The following is a 19937-nucleotide window of genomic DNA, read 5'->3' on the forward strand; positions in this document are numbered from 1 at the left end:
AATATTTATTTAGGGATACAGACCTTGACAGTAAAACTACAAAGAAAAGCAAAGGCATGACTACCACAGATCACTTGACAGTGGTTACTACCGAGGTACTGGGGGCAGGTCAGAGATGTGATCAGAGAGGCTCACAGGGGCTCCTGAGGTATAAGTCTGAAAATAATCTCTTCTCTAACCCAGATAGTGACATGGATGCTCATGCACACTCTCATAGTCTTTAAACTGTACATCTATGTATCACAAACAATTCTGGGTGTGTATTTCAAATTTTTAAAGTAAGAAATCTCAAATTATAACAGCATCACAACCATGGGCATACATGATCTCTATATTCTCTGAGATGCAAGGAGACTGACTCCCTCACTTCCCAGAAAGGACATTGATGCTTAGAGGAAAAATAAGTGGGAAACCTTGTCTAGAACCTAACATCAGAGTTTGCCTCTCAAGTATTCATTATGCATATTCTCCTTGAACAGAGAGGATGCATAGGAAATGGTAAACTTGGTAAAAGCTCCCCATATTAAAATATATATAGTCTAAATAAAGCTCTTCAAGGCTTCTGGCAGGGAGGGACATTTTGTTTTTTGGTTAAAGCCACATTAATAGAAATTTCATAAAAACAAGCATGTAAACAAGGTATTAGAACTTTGGTTCACTGAAACATCTCACATCTAAAGCATCTGAAGTACAAAGGTAACTTGCTATGTGCCAGACCACCTGACTCTGTTCCAACCCTACCTGAGCAGCCAGAGATAGCACAGGCTGGCTAGAGAGGCTGGGACCAAGGTCACCCAGGACATTCCCCAGTCCACTCTCTACTCCACACAAATATTCATGCCTCCAAAGACCTGCCTTATGGGACTGGAAGATGAGGGGGGTCTCCCACATTGAATCTGAAGACAATATGGGTTGAGGGGCCAGGAAGGCAAAGGGCAGAAAAGGATGACAGTCAACTTCTGTTGATCCACATGGCCTCAAGAATTCCTGCCCTCATTTATAGAACCACTTATTGGAGAATGGACAGAAATAAGTAGATTAGTTCAGCAGCCAAAATGAATGATGCCTTCATGATGACTCCTTCACAGGGTCTGGGAGTCAGAAATGAGTAAGACTTGGTTTTGGACATCAAGTTGCTTATTAACTGGTGAGGGAAAGAGATAACTGTACAAAAGCCTGTCAGTAGCACAAGATATATGCATGTAGGCTGCCACAGAAATAGAGCTAAAGAGCGTCTAACCATGTTGGGGAAGAAGAAACCCTAGAGCTGGGACAGAAAGCTGAATAGGAGTTATTCAGCGAAGAAAATTGACAGAGCAAGTGGTTCCTATACCAAGAGTGTCCGGGAAGTGGGAACAGGATGAGAAAGAGAGCAGGCATGATCCACCCTGGAGTGTGTGTCAAGGACCCCAAAAGCTTGATATTGCTGGGATGTGGAGGGTGGAAACTGAGAGACAGGAGATGAAGCTGGAGGTTAAGATTGTGGAAGGCCTAGACATCAACCTCAGGGGCTCTGGCAAGTGGACCAATCTTAGGAAGCAGAGTTGGTGCTAGCATAGTCTATTACTTAAAGCTGTGCCTTAAAGGCTCATGAATCATGATTTCATTTCTCAATATAGATGCATTAATAATGAATTCTAAAAATTGATTTTAACATATTAATGAAGTCATAATACTTCAAAATATAATTTATAATACTTAATTTTTAAAGCAATACATATACTTTTTTGGAAAAGTCAAACTGTTCCACAAGAATTACAGTGTTACACAGCAATCTCCTACTTATCCCTTCTCACCACCAATTCCCACCTCCAGAGGACATTCAACTCCTTTAGCTGTTTCTTCTGATATTTATCTTTATTTTTCTAAATAATATACTTACAGTGCTATTTATTTCAATTTTAGATCTTATATGTTGATAAGTCTACCATGGAAGATGGAGACTTGGAATTTTTTACACTACTCTTCAAATGCCTATTTCACACTCCTATCTCCCAATATAGTTAAATTACAAGTTTAGTTAAATTAATATTTAGTGTTCACATTATTATGTCATTTATGTAAATACTGCTCACACCTAAGCCATCTAATAAATAAAACAGGTGATTCTTGAACCACACAGGTCCATTCATATGTGGCTATTTTTTAAACAGTTTAAATATTATGGTACTATACAACCCCACAGTCCATTGAATCTACTAATGTAGAAGCACAGATATGAAGGAATCATGTACACAGAGGACCAACTATAAATTATATGCAGATTTCCAACTGTGCTGAGGGTCAGTACTCCTAATCCCTACGTTGTTCAAGGCTCAGCTATACTTCTATTTCCTTTCTTGTACAACTTTTTCTTTTTCCTGAGGTCAGCAATTGTCTCATTTTGTTTTTAATTTGCTTAATTTTCTGTGAACCTATCATTACTTATCCCCATAATTCTCTAAGAAGGCTATAAATTTTTCTCTTCGTGATCACTTCCTGTCACAACCTGCTTTGAGCCTCTCCACTGCTCACCACAGCTGCTTCCAGAACAAAGCTCAAATTTCAGCCTCCATGGTTTGGTCCCAGTCTTGAGCTTCATCTCTTGACCCCTGTGCTAAGGCCTCTTTTCGTGCAAGAGACAAAGGCAGCCTGTCTCCACACCTACAATGCTGCTTTTAGCTTGAGCCTTGCTCCATGTAGGCTTTACTTGCCTGAGACACCTCTTCCAATCTCTGATTCAAGTTCTCCCTGACTGCAATCTCAGAACCCTTGCCAGAATCCATTTCTCTTGACAGCCATATTCAAGAAGTCTCCACAAGGTTCCCATAGTATTTTGAGAATTTTCAAGGGAAACTCAAATCAATTATTTTAATATTCTCAACAAATTAAGTGGGTAGAAAGCTACATGTTGAAAGAAGGCTCTAAAGTAGTTAGTGTAGAAAATTCTATACAAGGAAATTGTCTTGCCTTCATAAGAATATGGCGGCTGTTCACTCCTGGTACAGAGTCTAAGACTGACCACCAAAACCTAGTATGAGGTCACAATGGCTAACCGCACATCTTATATCACTCACCCCACTTGCAGCCCACAAGCACAGGACAGGCAGTATGTTTTGTTAGGTGGTTGCCTTTCCCACTCAGCAGAAGGTTATACCAGAATATGGCTGTTCCCTGGAAAGAGAGGGCTTATCAGAACATATCCTGTTGCTGGTTTTGAGGGAACAAATCAGAAACAGACTTTGGAAGACACAAATTTTGAACCCAAAAAGAGATGCCACTTGTGATAAGCATATGACTTATTTTTATTCAGGGAAAGTCATCAGCTACCTATATAGCCACCACTCCAATTTCACATAGTCTCTGGGACCTGACCATGGAGTACTTCTGAAACTCCAATCTGAAAGGAAACACTCTCACCAAAGTATAAGGGCACAGAGCTCTAGGACTCCACGGGCATTATGCAGGCAGTACCTACCCCTTATGATGTGGTGAACATCTGGAAACCCACCCGTCCTTGAAGGATCTCCTATACCTTTTCCCAAAGTAGAGGCCAAAAGATTGTAGTCCAGGTAGAAAGTTAGTTCCTGATGCCATCACAGTCACAGTAAAGCAAGCTAAGGAATGAAGCAGGTAATGAACAAGTCCTGTGCCCTGAAGCAACCAGTGACCTACAAAGAACAGAAATTACCTTCTTGGGTGAAATCATAGTCCCCAGATATGGGAAGACAGTGGCACGACCAGCTTCTACATCATTCATCTTTGAAAACAAAGCATAGTAGTTGCCCCTTCTCACTCAAGGCTCTTAGATTCTATATCCTGCTTGATTTGGGAAGGATCCAGACACAAGCTGTTCTTTTTTCCCTACCACCCATGGTCAGTTCAGTTCAGTTCAGATCAGTTCAGTCGCTCAGTCATGTCTGACTCTGCGACCCCATGAATCGCAGCACGCCAGGCCTCCTTGTCCATCACCAAATCCCGGAGTTCACTCAGACTCACGCCCATCGAGTCCATGATGCCATCCAGCCATCTCATCCTCTGTTGTCCCCTTCTCCTCCTGCCCCCAATCCCTCCCAGCATCAGGGTCTTTTCCAATGAGTCAATTCTTCACATGAGGTGGCCAAAGTACTGGAGTTTCAGCTTTAGCATCATCCCTTCCAAAGAAATCCCAGGACTGATCTCCTTTAGAATGGACTGGTTGGATCTCCTTGCAGTCCAAGGGACTCTCAAGAGTCTTCTCCAACACCACAGTTCAAAAGCATCAATTCTTCGGCGCTCAGCCTTCTTCACAGTCCAACTCTCACATCCATACATGACCACAGGAAAAACCATAGCCTTGACTAGACGGACCTTAGTCAGCAAAGTAATGTCTCTGCTTTTGAATATGCCATCTAGGTTGGTCATAACTTTCCTTCCAAGGAGTAAGAATCTTTTAATTTCATGGCTGTAATCACCATCTGCAGTGATTTTGGAGCCCCCGCAAAAATAAAGTCTGACACTGTTTCCACTGTTTCCCCATCTATTTCCCATGAAGTGATGGGACCGGATGCCATGATCTTCGTTTTCTGAATGTTGAGCTTTAAGCCAACTTTTTCACTCTCCTCTTTCACTTTCATCAAGAGGCTTTTTAGTTCCTCTTCACTTTCTGCCATAAGGGTGGTGTCATCTGCATATCTGAGGTTATTGATATTTCTCCTGGCAATCTTGATTTCAGCTTGTGCTTCTTCCAGCCCAGCGTTTCTCATGATGTACTCTGCATAGAAGTTAAATAAGCCAGGTGACAATATACAGCCTTGACATACTCCTTTTCCTTTTTGGAACCAGTCTGTTGTTCCATGTCCACTTCTAACTGTTGCTTCCTGACCTGCATATAAGTTTCTCAAGAGGCAGGTCAGGTGGTCTGGTATTCCCATTTCTTGAAGAATTTTCCACAGTTTTATTGTGATCCATACAGTCAAAGGCTTTGGCATAGTCAATAAAGCAGAAATAGAAGTTTTTCTGAAACAAGAGATTGGGGACAGGAGGAAAAGGGGATGACAGAGGATGAGACGGCTGGATGGCATCACCGACTCGATGGACATGAATTTGAGTGAACTCCAGGAGTTGGTGATGGACAGGGAGGCCAGGCATGCTGTGATTCATGGGGTCGCAAAGAGTCGGACATGACTGAGTGACTGAACTGAACTGAACTGACACATCCCATCTGTCAAGAAGGGCTGACTACAGTAGCCATACACTTGGAAGGGGTCATGAAAGAGATGAGGCCAGAGATCAATACTGGGAGTCTTTGATGTCTACTGGAGTCTTTGATGTCTACTGGAGTCTCTGATGTCTATCAGTCACCAGTCTACTGGTGTCTGATTGAAAGGAGTCAGTAGCAGAGTTCAAGCGGAGGATATTTAAACCAGAGTGCACTCCATACTTCTCAGCGAGCTAATCCAGCCCTTTACTTATTTAAAATGGAAGCACAGTTGTTGTGAAAGTAAAAGTCACTCAGTCCGACTCTTTGTGACCTCATGGATTATACAGTCCATGGACTTCTCCAAGCCAGAATACTAGTGTGGGTAGCCTTTTCCTTCTCTAGGGGATCTTCCCAACCCAGGGAAAGAACCCAGGTCTCCTGCCTTGCAGGCGAATTCTTTACCAGCTGAGCCACAAGGTTGTATAATATTATATAAGTTACAGGTGTTCAACAGAGTGATTCACCATTTTTAAAGGTTATACTCTATTTATAGGTATTATAAGATGCTGCCTATATTCCATATGTTGTAACACTTATCCCTGTAGCTTATTCTATACCTAATAGCTTGTACCTCTTACTCCCTTACCCCTTTTCCCCCTCTTCCCTTCCCGTTCCCCACTGGTAATCACAAGTTTGTTCTCTATATCTCTAAGTTTGCTTCTTTTCTGTCGTATTGACTAGCTTGTTTTATTTTTAGATTCCATATGTAAGTGATATCATACACTATTTGTCTTTGTCTGACTTATTTCACTTAGCATACTGTCCTCCAAGTTCATCCATATTGCTACAAATGGCAAAATTCTGTTATTTTTTGAGTCTGAGTAGTAGTTTATTGTACATGTATACCACATCTTCTTTATCTGTTCATCTGTTTGGGAATTTAGGTTGCTTCCATACCTTGGCAGTTGCAAATAATGTTTCTATAAACTATGAACCAGGGTGTATGTATCTATTAGAATTAGCATTTTTGCTTTTTTCAGATATATACTAAAAAATGGAATTGCTGAGTCACAAGGCAAATAAGTCATTAAAAAAATTATGATTTTCAGAAATCTCCATTCTGTTTTCCATAGTGGCTGCACCAATTTACATCATACCAACAGCGGGAGGTTCCCGTTTCTCCATATCCTTGCCAACATGTGCTATTTGTGTTATTGATGATGGCTGTTCTGACAGGTGTGAGATAGTATCTCACTGTGGTTTTGATTTGCATTTCCCTGAGGATTAATCACATTGAGCATTTTTTCCATGTCTGCTGGCCATCTTAATTTCCTCTTTGGAAAAATGTCTATTCAGTTCTTCTGCCCACTTTAAAAAGACATTTATTTAATTGGGGGCTAATTACTTTACAATAACGTGGTAGTTTTTGCCATACATGGACATGAATCAGCCATGGGTGTATGTGTGTCCCCCATCCCAAACCCCCCTCTCATCTATCTCCCTTCTCATTCCATCCCTCTGGGTTGTGCCAGTGCACCAGCTTTGAGTGCCCTGTTTCATACATCGAATGTGGACTGGTCATCTATTTCACATATGGTAATATACAGATTTCAATGCTATTCTCTCAAATCATCCCACCCTCGAAAGTCTTTCATCTACATCTGTGTCTCTTTTGCTGTCTCGTGTATAGGGTAGTCATTACCGTCTTTCTAAATTCCATATATATGTGTTAATATACTGTATTGGTGTTTTTCTTTCTGACTTATTTCACTCTGTATAACAGGCTCCAGTTTCATCTACCTTATTAGAACTGATTCCAATGTGTTCCTTTTAATAGCTGAGTCATATTCCATTGTGTATATGTACCACAGCTTTCTTATCCATTCGTCTACAGATGGACATCTAGGTTGCTTTCATGTCCTGGCTATTGTAAACAGTGGCACGATGAACACTGGGGTACACGTGTCTCTTTCAATTCTGGTTTCCTTGGTGTGTATGCTCAGCAGTGGGATTGCCAGGTTGTATGGCAGTTCTATTTCCAGTTTTTTAAGGAATCTCCACACTGTTCTCCATAGTGGCTATACTAGTTTGCATTCCCACAAACAGTGTAAGTGGCTTCCCTTTTCTCCACACCCTCTCCAGCATTCATTGTTTGTAGACTTTTTGATAGCAGCCATTCTGACTGGCGTAAGATGGTACCTCATTGTGGTTTCGATTTGCATTTCTCTGATAATGAGTGATGTTGAGCATCTTTTCATGTGTTTGTTAGCCACCTGTATGTCTTCTTTGGAGAAATGTCTGTTTAGTTCTTTGGCCCATTTTTTATTGGCTCATTTATTTTTCTGGTATTGAAATGCATGAGCTGCTTGTATATTTTTGAGATTAATTGTCAGTTGCTTCATTTGTTATTATCTTCTCCCATTCTGAAGGCTGTCTTTTCACCTTGCTTATAGTTTCCTTCGCTGTGCAAAACCTTTTAAGTTTAATTACCTCCCACTGGTTTATTTTTGCTTTTATTTCCATTGCTCTGGGAGGTGGGTCATAGAGGATCTTGCTGTGATTTATGTCAGAGAGTGTTCTGCCTATGTTTTCCTCTAGGAGTTTTATAGTTTCTGGTCTTACATTTAGATCTTTAATCCATTTTGACTTTATGTTTGTGTACAGTATTAGAAAGTGTTCTAATTTCATTCTTTTACAGGTGGTTGACCAGTTTTCCCAGCACCACTTGTTAAAGAAATTGTCTTTTCTCCACTGTATATTTTTGCCTCCTTTGTCAAAGTTAAGGTGTCCATAGGTGTGTGAATTTATCTCTGGGCTTTCTATTTTGTTCCACTATTCTATATTTCTTTCTGCCAGTACCATACTGTCTTGATGACCGCAGCTTTGTAGTATAGTCTGAAGTCAGGCAGGTTGATTCCTCCAGTTCCCTTCTTCTTTCTCAAGGTTGCTTTGGCTTTTCAAGGTTTTTGTATTTCCATACAAATTGTGAAATTATTTGTACTCAGTTCTGTGAAAAATGCCACTGGTAGCTAGATAGGGATTGCATTGAATCTATAGATCGCTTTGGGTAGTATACTCATTTTTACTATATTGATTCTTCTGATTCATGAACATGGTATATTTCTCCATCTATTTGTGTTATCTTTGATTTCTTTCATCAGTGTTTTATAGTTTTCTATATATAGGTCTTTTGTTTCTTTACTACATTTATTCCTAAGTATTTTATTCTTTTCATCACAATGGTGAATGGGATTGTTTCCTAAATTTCTCTGTTTTCTCATTGTTAGTGTATAGCAATGCAAGGGATTTCTGTGTGTTGATTTTATATCCTACAACTTTACCATATTCATTGATTAGCTCTAGTAATTTTCTGGTGGTGTCTTTAGGGTTTCCTATGTAGGTGATCGTGTCATCTGCAAATAGTGACAGTTTTATGTCTTCTTTTCCAATCTGGATTCTTTTTATTTCTTTTTCTTCTCTGATGGCTGTGGCTAAAACTTCCAAAACTATGTTGACTAGCAGTGGTGAGAGTAGGCAGCTTTGTCTTGTTCCTGACTTTAGGGGAAATGTTTTCATTTTTCGCCATTGAGGATAATGTTTGCTGTGGGTTTATCATATGGCTTCTATTATGTTGAGGTATGTTCCTTCTATGCCTGCTTTCTGGAGTTTTCATCATAAATGGGTGTTGAATTTTGTCAAAGGCTTTCTCTGTATCTATTGAGATAATCATATGGTTTTTATCCTTCAATTTTTTTAATGGGGTATATCACAATGACTGGTTTGCAAATATTGAAGAATCCTTACATTCCTGGAATAAAGCCCACTTGGTCATGATGTATGATCTCTTTAATATGTTGTTGGATTCTGTTTGCTAGAATTTTGTTGATGATTTTTGCATCTATGTTCATCAGTGATATTGGCCTGTAGTTTTCTTCTTTTGTGTGGTATCTTTGTCTGTGGCATTTTTGGTATTAGGATGATGGTGGCCTCATAGAATGAGTTTGGGAATTTACCTTCCTCTGCAGTTTTCTGGAAGGGTTTGAGTAGGATAGGTGTCAGCTCTTCTCTAAATTTTTGGTAAAATTCACCTGTGAAGCCATCTGGTCCTAGGCTTTTATTTGTTAGAAGATTTTTGATTATAGTTTCAATTTCCATGCTTGTGATGAGTCTGTTAAGATTTTCTATTTCTTCCTAGTTTATTTTTAGAAGTTATGCTTTTCTAAGAATTAGCCCATTTCTTCCAAGTTGTCCATTTTATTGACATAAAACAGTTCCTGATAGTAGTCTCTTGTGATCCTTTGTACTTCTGTGTTATCTGTTGTGATTTCTCCAGTTTCATTTCCAATTTTGTTGATTTGATTCTTCTCCCTCTTTTTCTTGATGAGTCTGGCTAATTGTCTATTTATCTTCTCAAAGAACCAGCTTTTAGTTTAGTGGATTTTTGCTATAGTCTCCTTTGTTTCTTTTTCATTTATTTCTGCTCTAATTTTAATGATTTCTTTCCTTCTACTAACCCTGGGTTTCTTCTTCTTTTTCTAGTTGCTTTAAGTGTAAAATTAATGTTATTTATGTGATTTTTCTGTTGTTTCTTGAGGCAATCTTGTATTGCTATGAACCTTCCCCTTAGCGCTGCTTTTACTGAATCCCATAGGTTTTGGGTTGTCGTGTTTCCATTTTCATTTGTTTCTATGCCTATTTTGATCTCCTTTTTCATTTCTTCCATTATTTGTTTGTTATTCAGAAGCATGTTGTTTAGCCTCTATGTGTTTGTATTTTTAATAGCTTTTTTCCTGTAATTGACATGTGATCTTACTGCATTGTGATCAGAAAAGATGCTTTGAATGATTTTAATTTTTTTGAATTTATCTAGGCTAGGTTTATGGGCCAGGATGTGATCTATCCTGGAGAATGTTCCATGTGCACTTGAGAAAAAGGTGAAATTCATTGTTTTGGGGTGAAATGTCCTATAGATATCAAATTAGGTCTAACTGGCCCATTTAAAGTTTGTGTTTCTTTGCTAATTATCTGTTTGGTTGATCTATCTATAGGTGTGACTAGGGTATTAAAGTCTCCCACTATTATTATGTTACTGTTAATTTTCCCTTTCATACTTGTTAGCATTTGCCTTACATATTGAGGTGCTCCTGTGTTGGGTGCATATATAATTGTTATATCTTCTTCTTGGATTGATCCTTTCATCATTATGTAGTGTCCTTCTTTGTCTCTTTCACTGTCTTTATTTCAAAGTTTGTTTTATCTGTTATGAGTATTGCTACTCCTGTTTTCTTTTGGTCTCCATTTGCATGAAATATCTTTTTCCAGCCCTTCACTTTCAGTCTGTATGTGTCCCTTGGTTTGAGGTGGGTCTCTTGTAGACAGCATATATAGTGGTCTTGCTTTTGCATCCATTCAGTCAGTCTTTGTCTTTTGGTTGGGGTATTTAACCCATTTAAATTTAAGGTAATTATTGATAAGTATGATCCCATTGCCATTTTCTTTGTTGTTTTGGGTTCAAGTTTATAAACCTTTTCTGTGTTTCCTGTCTAGAGAAGACCCTTTAGCATTTGTTGAAGAGCTGGTTTGGTGGTGCTGAATTCTCTCAGGTTTTGTCTGTAAAGCTTTTGATTTCTCCTTCATATTTGAATGAGATCCTTGCTGGGTATAATAATCTGGGTTGTAGGTTTTTCTCTTTCATCACTTTAAGAACGTCTTGCCATTCCCCTCTGGCCTGAACAGTTTCTATTGAAAGATCAGCTGTTATCCTTATGGGAATCCTCTTGTGTGTTATTTGTTGCTTTTCCTTTGCTGCTTTTAATATTTCCTCTTTGTGTTTGATCTTCATTAATTTGATTAATGTGTGTCCTGGGGTATTTTGCCTTGGGTTTATCCTGTTTGGGACTCTCCGGATTTCTGGAACTTGGGTGGCTATTTCCTTCCCCATTTTAGGGAAGATTTCAAATATTATCTCCTCAAGTATTTTCTCATGCCCTTTCATCTTCTTCTGGGACTCCTATGATTTGAATGTCAGGGTGCTTAACATTGTCCCAGAGGTCTCTGAGGTTGTCATTTAATTTTTTTTTCTTTTCTGCTTCATATATTTCCACCATTCTATCTTCCCCCTCACTTATCCTACTTCTGCTTCAGTTATTCTACTGTTGTTTCTCTACAGACTGTTTTTTATCTCATTTATTGCATTATTCATTATTGATTAACTCTTATTTCTTCTAGGTCCTTGTTAAACGTTTCTTGCATCTTCTCAATCCTTGTCTCTAGTCTATTTATCTGTAACTCCATTTTGCTTTCAAGATTTTGGATCATCTGTACTATCATTATTCTAAATTCTTTGTCAGGTAGACTCCCTATCTCCTCCTCTTTGGTTTGGTTTGGTGGGCATTTATCATGTTCTTTTACCTGCTATTTCTCTGCCTTTTCATTTTGTTTAGATAGCTGTGTTTGGGGTGCCCTTTCTGTAGGCTGGAAATTTGTGATCCCTCTTTATTGTGGAGCCTGCTCCCTGTGGGTGGGGTTAGATTAGTGGCTTGTCAAGGTTTCCTGGTTAGGGGAGCTTGCATCTGTGTTCTGGTGGGTGAAGTTGGATCTCTTCTCTCTGAAGTGCAATTAAGTGTCCAGTAGTGAGTTTTTCAGTATCTATAGGTTTGGCATGGCTTTGGGCAGCCTATCTTTTGGTGCTCAGGGCTGTGTTCCTGCTTTGCTGGAGAATTGGCATGGTGTATGTCTTACTCTGGAACTTGTTGGCTCTTGGGTTGAGCTTGGTTTCAGTGTAGGTATGGAGGCTTTTGGGTGAGCTCTTGTCTATTAATGTGCCCTGGAATCAAGAGTTCTCTGATGTTCTCAAGTTCTGGAGTTAAGCCTCCTGCCTCTGGCTTTCAGTCTTATTCTTACAGTAGCCTCAAGAATTCTCCCTCCATACAGCACAGTGAAAAACATCTAGGTTAATGGTGAAACAATTCTCCAAAGTGAGGGACACCCAGAGAGGTTCACAGAGTTACATGGAGGAGAGGGAAGAGGGAGATAGAGGGGACCAGAAGGAGAAGAGGGAGAGTCAAAAGGGGAGAGACCAGTCTAGCCAGTAATCAGTTCCCTAAGTGTTCCCTAAGTGTTCTTCACAGCCTGAAACACCCAGACAGATTCACAGAGTTAAACAGAGAAAAGAAGGGGGAGGGAGGAGATAGAGGTGCCCTGGGAGAGAAAAAGGAGCATCAAAAGGGGAGAGAGAAATCAAGCCAGTAATCACACCCCTAAGCGAAAATGGATACTGAAGATTAGATTCTTAAAGGTACAAAGTTTCTAACAAATACCAAAAAGTAAAGATTAAAAATAGAGTAGAGGTTAGACTCTCAAAAAAACAAAATATTAAAAATACAAAACAAAATCACAAAAATTATAAAATATATATATATGAAATTGGCTTTAAAAATAGGGGTTTTTTTTGCAAGGTAATAGTAGCTTATAAAAATGAAAATTAAAGGAGCAAAAAAGAACTTAAATTTTAAAAAACTTAAGTAGTGATAATAGTAAAACTATATCTAGGAATTCCTCTGGAGCGGCTGTGGCCGTGTAGCATCAGTTCAGTTTCAGATAGTTCCTTGTTGCAGCTTGTACTTATTCACAAGGTCTGTAAGCCCCCTCCAATGCTTAGTCAATGTTAACTACAGGGTTTTAATCTGTTGTACCTGTCACTTCCAGAGCGGTTCCCTCTTCCTTGTTTATTTTGGCTTCCTCTTCTTTCAGGTCTCTCCAGTGTCTAATCTCTACCCTGATACAAGAAGGCAAAGGTGGTCACTTATTTAGGCTCACTTGTTCAGTTGTGTTGTGGGGAGTGAGGGACACTGCAAACAAATATCACTGGTGTGTGTGGGGAGTGCTCACAGTATATGGACCACACTGGGTTTGCCCCAGCTCAAGGTAGTATGCGCTTTCCGGGTCTACACTGCTCAGGCTCCAGGGTGCTCTGCAGGGGCACTGTCCAAAGCAGACCCTGCATTTTGTGCACTTCCCAAGTCTAAACTGCTCAGGTTCTCGGGTACCCCATAAGGGCACAGACTCTGTTCGGTGTGTGTTTTGTAACTTTCCCAGGTCCAAGCAGCTCAAGCAACCAGGTGCTTGGTGAGCACACTGTTCCAGGAGGGCCATGCATCTTAATGACTTCCCCGGTCTCAGCCACTCATTTTCCCAGGTGTCCCATGTGTCTCCTCTGGAAAGCTGATCTCAGGCTCCAACCCTCCTGGCAGATGTCAACTGTTCAGGATCCCAGGAAGACATGGTTAGCAACTGGGAGCCTGCTCACAGTTTGGTGGAGGATGCCGGTCTCAGGTCGAGATTGCAACAATCCCTTGCCTTTCAGCTCTGTCACTCACCTGCCTCTCCGCCTCTGGTGGCAGGGGTGGGAGGAGTGGGTCCTGTATGCAGTCAACTAGCTCTCCCTTGGTATTCACTCAATCCTTTGTTCTGTGAGCAGGCCAGGCTGTGCATTAGCCTTTCACAGGAAAGTTCTCTTTTTTCTCTCTCTCTGGCAGTCCCAGTTTGGGCTGCCGTCTCATGTTAGCTCCCTCAGATTGTCCTCAGGGCATTCAGGCCTGGTCCTTACCCTAAGCACTGATTATGCAGCCCATGCCTCCCTGTCCAGCCCCCCCTAGCTGGTGGCAGGAGTGAGTGTCTGGGCAACTTCTCCGCTGGCAGTTGCGCTTAGGCATGTATTCTGTGGGGATTTTTTCTTTCTCCCGGTTATGTCGCCCTCTGAGATTCCAAAACTTCCCACAGACACACCTGAGAGAGGGTCTCCTACTGTTTGGAAACTTCTCCTCCTTCACAACTCCCTCCCCAGGATGGGTTTCCATCCCTAACTCTGTTGTCTCTCCTTTTGTCTTTTATATTTTGTCCTACCTCCTTTCAAAGAGAATGGGCTGCCTTTCTGGGTGCCTGGTGTTCTCTGCCAGTGTTCAGAAGTTGTTTTGTGGAAGTTGCTCAGCATTCAAATGATCTTTTGATGAATTTGTCAGGGAAAAAGTGGTCTCCCCGTCCTATTCCTCCACCATCTTGGGAGTGCTCCTTCTGCCCACTTTTTAATCAAGATTTTTTTAAATGTTGAGTCGCATGAACTGCTTATATATATTGAATATGAATCTCTTATCACTGATATCATTTGCAAATATCTTCCCCTGCTCAGTAGGTCATCTTTTGTTTTGTTGACAGTTTCCTTTGTTGTGCAAAAGCTTTTGTCCCATTTGTTTAGTTTTATTTCCTTTACTTTAGGAGATGGATTCAAACAAATACTGCTGTAATTTACGTCAGCATGTTCTGACTGTATTTTCCTCTAGGAGTTTTATATATCTAGCCTTTTTTAAAACTGTTTTATTTATTTGGCTGTGCCAGGTCTTATTTGGGGCACTCAGGATCATCCATCTTCATTGTAGCACCGTGGGATCTTCTAGTTGTGGCATGCAGGATCTTTGGCTGTGGCATGTGAACTCTCAGTTGCAGCAAGTGAAATATAGTTTCCTGACCAAGGACTGAACTGAGGCCCACTGCATTGGGAGCTCAGAGTCTTAGTCACTGAGACACCAGGGAAGTCCCCTACATACCCAGTTCTACATTTAGTTCTTTAATCCATTTTGATATTTTTTTTGTACATCCCTTAAAAGAGACATCGATGGCTAACCCCTACTCAGTCCCCATGGACTTACCGTTCTCAGAATTCACATAAAATCCATCAGTTGCTGTATCACCTGGCCCCTAGGTGTTAAAGCCCTGCTGCTACCCCTTTCTTGTTACCAGTATCTTTGAACTACAACTCATCTCTGCAGCCTCAAGGATAGGCCTCTAGCTTTCTTCCAACTGCCTCTTCTTTGGGGTCCATGAGAAATATTCTGTACAGACTACTTGGCCCAGGTTTCCCCTTCTCTGAGGCTTACAGCAGGAAAACAACACCATGACAGTCACTGGGCCATACTTTATCTACAACTGCCCAGGAGGAGCTGATCCAACCCTGCCCTGCAAGGACTCCTTGAAAAGAAAGTTTTGACAAATATCAACCTGTGTTCTTTTGCCCCTTGCAATCTAATATTTTTCCCTTTCTCTGCCTCCTTTCAGCCAATCAGCCCAGGGCCCACACTGTAAAGCCTATGAGGCAGACAGTGTGGTGAGCCACCCAGATGCTTCTTTCTGGATTGAGGTATTCATCTCTGAAGCTGTCAGGAGTGTTGCTTGCTGATGACTCACAGCTATGTCCCTCTCTGGATACTGCCCTCATCTGAAAAGAAATGCCTCACCTGTGTTACAACCTCCCTAGGGACAGCCTTCTTCAATGCTGGGCTAATGCCAGAGTAGGAAGGTCTAGGCATCTTGCCTCAATTTAGGACAATTATAAGGGGTTTTCCAAGTTCCAGACCTTCTCAGAGGGTTGACTCAGGCCTATTTTGCAGCTGAATCATAGTTCATCTTACTGCACTGCCCAACCCTGTTTCCCCCAATGTCTAATATTATTCTTGAATGCAAATCTCCAGTTCAGAGTCTGTATTTAGAATTGACCTAAAAACTGTTAGTAAACTGAGTGGTTCTAACATATAGATTCTAAAATAAGATTTTGGCAGTCAATTACCTGCTTGGTGGCTAGCAATGAGGACGCTATCATTTGTGGGAGATATAATATTAATAGTCCCTGGAATGGTGTAGTTGTATATGTGTTCAAACCTTCAGTAACAGCAAATTGGGAAAGGATATTAGTGGAAAAGAACACACTGGTGGTGCAATATCTCAGGTGACTAAAAGATACATGGGTATGGTATACAAACTAAGGTTCCCCTAAAGATGTAGGAAAAAAAACCACATAGTTATCAGAGGGTAAACGTATGGCTATCAGAGGGTAAATCAGTGCAGGCAGGAATCAATTAGGAGTTTGGTATTAACAGATACACACGACTATGTATAAATATCTTGCAATAATCTATAATGGAAAAGTTTGAAAAAATATGCTATATATATAAATAACTGGATTATTTTGGTGTACATGAAAACATAATATATAGTGTAAAACACTATAAATCAAGTATACTACAATTTTTGAAAATCTGAACTAGAAACCACACACATGAAAAAAGAAGTGAAAGGCCTGCATACTGATAACTACAAAGCACTACTGAGGGAAAGTAAAAAAGACCTAAATAAATAGAAAAACACCCCCATGTTACTGAACTGGAAGTCTATATTGCCAAATGGCAGTACTATCCCAACAATTTATAGGCTCAGTGAAATCCCTATAAAATTCCAACTCCCTTGTTCATATAAATGAAAAAAACCTATCCTAAAGTTCCTGTGGAAATGCAAGGGACCCAGAATAGCCAAAAATCTTGGAAAGGAAAAATAAAGTTGAAGTACACATTCATTGATTTCAGAACTTACAGTAAGGAAAGAACAATCTTTTCAACAAATGGTGCTGGGACAAATGGATATCTAAGTGCACGAGAATGAAGTTGGACCCACAGCTCACCACATGCAAAAATTAACTTGGGAAGTTCCCCGGTGGTTAAGATTCCAGGCTTTCACTGCTGTGGCCTAGGTTCAATCCCTGGTAGGGGAATTGAGATCCCATAAGCTGCATGGCACAGCCAAAAAAGAAGTTGACTCAAAATGTATCAAACTTAAATACAACAGCTAAAATGATAAAAACTCTTAAGAGAAAATACAGGTATAATATTTGTGACCTTGGATCAAGCAATGGTTTCTTAGGTGTGACATATAAATTATAAGTAACCAAAGGGAAAAGAACAGATTAACTGGACTTCATTAAATTTAAAAACTTTTGTGCATCAAAAGACACCATTAAGGAAAGTCACAATGGGAGAAATATTTTCAGGTTATATATCTGATAAAGTTCTAGTATTCTGGATATAAAAAAGAATACATGAAACTCAATAAAAAGACAACCTAATTTTAAAATGGACAATGGATTTAAATGTATCTCCAATGAAGATAAAGAACTGGCCAATAAAAACATTAAAAGATGATCAACATCATTAGGCATTATGCAAATGCAAATATAAGCAAAAAGAAGATATATCACTCACCATAGGATGGCTATAAAAATAAAAAGCAGAAAATATAATAAGTGTTGACAAGAGCGTGAAGAAATGGTAACAGTCATACAATTGATGATGGGAAAGTAAAATGGTACTGTCACTGGAGGAAGCAGTGTAACAGTTGCTATAAAAGTTAAACACAGTTACCATATGACCCAGTAATTCTACTCCTAGGATAACCAAGAGAATTTAAAGTATCTGTTCACACAAAAATCTGTACATAAATCTTTTTGGTAGCATAATTCACAATAGTTGAAAAGTCAAAACTCAAATGCTCAGCAAATGATAGATAAACAAAATATGCCATATCCATACAATGGCATATTATTTAGCTCTAAAAATGTATTGAAATACATGCTACAACATGGATGAACCTTGAAAATACTAAGGGAAAGAAAACAGACACAAAAGCCTGTATATGATTTTGTTTGTATGAAATGTTCAGAATAAATAAATCCACACAGGCAGAAAACAGTAATGCTTGCCAGGGACTGAGAAGGGAAAAAGAAGGGGAGAATGTGAATTACTGTTAAAAGGACACAGGGTTTGTTTGGGGGGTGATGGAAACATCATGGAATTATATTAATGATTGTTGCATCACCATGTTGTGCAATACACTAAAAATCATTGAATTATATACTTAAAAGGGTGAAATTTATGGTATATAAATTACATCTCAATAAAAATTTTTAAGAGGATAGATTTACCCCATTTACGAACATGGTAGAAAGGTCTCAGCCTTGTAAAACCAGGTGCATATCCCTCAGGATCTACTTTCATTCTCCTTCTGGTCACTACACCAATAACTGAAATCAAGTTACAGCATAACCTAACTAAAGAAGTAGTGGGCCTAATAAGGGAAAAACACACTGTATACTGAAGAAGCTACAGAAACTGAGTTAACATATTCCATCAGGATCTAATTATTGGGTCTGGATTCTAAGGATGTTGGTGGGAGGTGGGGATGGGGCCTGTCACATGTAAAACTGGCACAGGTCTGTATTTATCTTTACCATGCATCACATCTCTTTTCACACAATGTGAAGCACTCACAGCTGTAATCATTTGGGTGATTTCCAAAACACTGCATTTCAGCACCATTTCTAATAGTAATATATTTTCAGTATGCACCCACATTTTGAGCTAATTCATTAATGACTGGAAGACTATACTGCTAACACGGCAATACTACCCAAATAATCTACTGGTTCAGTACAATTCCTATAAAAATCCCAACTTCCTTGTTCACATGAATGGAAAAGTCTACCATAAAGTTCCTGTTGGGCCGGCCCCATCTTATGACATGGTAGATATGACAGACAAGAACCCAATGGGCAGCTTTGTTGCATAATCACTTCATATTTCAAGCTTAAACACTTAATTTCTACCACAAATACTCCATTTCTAACTTTCCTGCTACAGTATGCACTTAAAGTTGGCCAACTTTCTGTTTTAGCTGTGAACAGACAGAGGCAGATTATGGGATATGCTGCTCTGGACCAACTACTGGATATTTAAAGACTTCACAAATGTGGTAGGATCCTGAATTTTCACAATCTTTAATAGTTATGATCGAATGGTCAGCTGGTCCCATCACAGTCTACCACTCAAAAAAATAGTAGCTTGACAGAGTAGAGATCTCTTAAAGATTCCAGTAAGGTGTTAGCTTGAACATTCTAATTATATTCTACGAGGACAAGGTCATCTTTCAGGATGCATTCTATATCCCCAAATCAATAACTATAATATGCAGAATACATGGGTCTGGGAACCCTGGGATGAAAATTGGAATGGCTCCACTTCATGCCATTCAGAGTGATTCACCTGGAGAATTTCTGTTTCCTATAGGCTCTATTGATCTAGAGCTACCACTACCAAATAAGGTAACAATTAGCCATGTATATCTGTTTAAATTTTAAAATGTAATTAAAAATTAAGTTCCTTAGTTGTACTAGTCATATTTCAAGTGCTCAACAGCCACATGAGACAGTGGCTACCATAATAAATAGCACAAGCACTATACATTTCCATTACTGTAGAATGTTCTATTGGACAGCATTACTCTACAGGACCTGATTATCAGAATAGAAAACTTCTACCAGGGGATACAGAGAATCCTACTGAAATTTAAGCTATGGCTATGGCACTGTCCCTTTAAGCACTTCGTGCCAAGAGACCAGGAAGAAATAAAAGGAGTCACTTTTCTGACAGGGTCATTGACCCTGATCATCAAGAGGAAATAGTGCTGGGACTTCCCTGGCAGTCCAGTGGTTAAGACTCTGCACTTCTTCAGGGGGTATGGATTCTATCCCTGGTTGGGGCACTAAGAGTCCACATGGGGTGTGGTGTAGCCAAAACATTTTTTCTTTAAAGAAAGTAAGTGTTGTTGTTGCTATTACAGAATGGAAATAAGGAAAAATACGGTGCTCAGGTGATCCACTGGAGGGTTTCTTGGACTTGTCAAATTTTAATAGTAAAGGGACAAATGTTTCATTCATGCCCTCAAAACATAATGGTAAACAAGGCTCAGACATCTCAGGATGAGGGTCTGGGTCAGATTAACTGGTGTGCCACCCATTACAGCAGAGGTACAAGCCTGACACAGGAATAAAGAATACCTTCATATTTCCTGTGTAGTAACACGACAATGACTCAAGGTCCAAATGAGCATGCTCCGAATG

General features: G+C 39.7%; 1 pseudogene; it reads right to left on the reverse strand.

Annotated features, from left to right (window-relative positions):
* LOC102182028 overlaps nt 1-19937 on the reverse strand; it is a 130733-nt pseudogene that overhangs the window by 54525 nt on the left and 56271 nt on the right.

Source organism: Capra hircus, chromosome 7, assembly GCF_001704415.2.
Source record: "Capra hircus breed San Clemente chromosome 7, ASM170441v1, whole genome shotgun sequence".
In the NCBI taxonomy this organism is placed as follows: Eukaryota; Metazoa; Chordata; class Mammalia; order Artiodactyla; family Bovidae; genus Capra; species Capra hircus.